This window comes from Brassica oleracea, chromosome C4 (genome assembly GCF_000695525.1).
Source record: "Brassica oleracea var. oleracea cultivar TO1000 chromosome C4, BOL, whole genome shotgun sequence".
Taxonomy (NCBI): Eukaryota; Viridiplantae; Streptophyta; class Magnoliopsida; order Brassicales; family Brassicaceae; genus Brassica; species Brassica oleracea.
In genome coordinates, this window is record NC_027751.1 from 30,356,171 (window position 1) to 30,357,821 (window position 1,651).

At 43.5% G+C, this 1,651-nt stretch overlaps 1 pseudogene; it reads right to left on the reverse strand.

The window, feature by feature from the left end:
- Window positions 1-1,651, reverse strand: part of LOC106338620 — a 7,384-nt pseudogene that overhangs the window by 4,751 nt on the left and 982 nt on the right.

The following is a 1,651-nucleotide window of genomic DNA, read 5'->3' on the forward strand; positions in this document are numbered from 1 at the left end:
AGATCAAAGTATTCAGGTCAGATAATGGGGGGCAGTATACAAGCAATGCTTTCAAAAATTACCTAGCTAAGAATGGGATCATACACCAAACCAGTTGTCCATACACACCACAACAAAATGGTGTAGCGGAGAGGAAGAACAGACACCTCATGGAAGTGGCAAGATCTATGATGTTCCAGACTAATGTACCTAAGCAGTTCTGGAGTGATGCGGTCATGACAGCATGCTACCTCATCAACAGAACACCAACAAGGGTGCTAGATGATCTCACGCCATATGAGGTACTAAACAATAGAAAACCATCTATTGATCACTTTCGTGTGTTTGGTTGCTTGTGTTATGTTTTGCAGCCAATGGAGCAAAGAAATAAGCTTGAGGCTAGAAGTACTAAGGCTGTGTTCCTTGGTTACTCTTCAACCCAAAAAGGCTACAAGTGCTATGACCCAGACATGAGAAGGGTACTGGTCTCGAGGGATGTAAATTTTGTGGAATCAAGGGGATATTATGAAGAGAAGAGTTGGGATAAGCTCAAGGACATCTTTCAATCATCTTCTGATAGGGCAAACAATCTGAGGCGTATAATGGAGAGTCTTGGCATCAATATGGCTCAACCATCAGAGACTGGAACTGATCAAGAGGATACACAGGTTCCAAGGACTGTGATTGAAGTGGTTGATCACGCTGGAGACAATCCCTATCCTGATCCTGATGGGGGGAGACAAGATGATACACATACTGGTCAGGATCATGATCAGGATGAGAGACAACAAGAAGAGACAGTGGAGGAGCCGCACACTGAGGTACATTCAGGTGGAGATGAACATGAGCAGCATGTTACTGAAGAAGTCCAGCCACTTAGGAGAAGTACAAGGGAGAGAAAGCCTGCCTCAAACTGGATCAACAAAAAATTTTACTTCAACAGCCAAGCAGTAGCTCATCCTATACAAGCAGTATGTTCTCTTGCTCATTATCCCACAGAGCATCACCCTTTCATCGCCAATATAGATCAAGAGTACATTCCAAGGTCTTATGAAGAAGCAATGGTAGATGATGAATGGAGAGCATCCGTCGAGGATGAGGTCAATGCCATGATCAGAAATGACACTTGTTATGAAACTGAACTCCCCAAAGGCAAGAGAGCAGTGACAAGCTGCATGATACACACTATCAAGTACTTAGCAAATGGAAAGCCAGAAAGAAAGAAGACAAGGCTAGTAGCAAGGGGATATACTCAGGTGTATGGAGAGGATTATTTGGATACTTTTGCACCAGTAGCCAAGCTTCACACTATAAGGATCATTCTCTCATTGGCTGTCAACCTAGAGTGGGACTTATGGCAGATGGACGTGAAGAATGCCTTTCTTCAAGGAGAATTGGATGATGAAGTCTACATGAGACCACCACCAGGGCCTGAAAACCTTGTCAAACCAGGGAATTTGCTGAGGCTAAAGAAAGCAATCTATGGGTTAAAGCAATCACCAAGAGCATGGTACCACAAGCTGAGTACAACTCTTAATGGAAGAGGATTCAGCAAGTCTGAAGCTGATCACACCCTATTCACCCACACATCTCAGCGTGGGATTGTAGTCATATTGATCTATGTGGATGACATTATCATTACCGGAAGTGATAAGGAAGGTATCATCTTAAC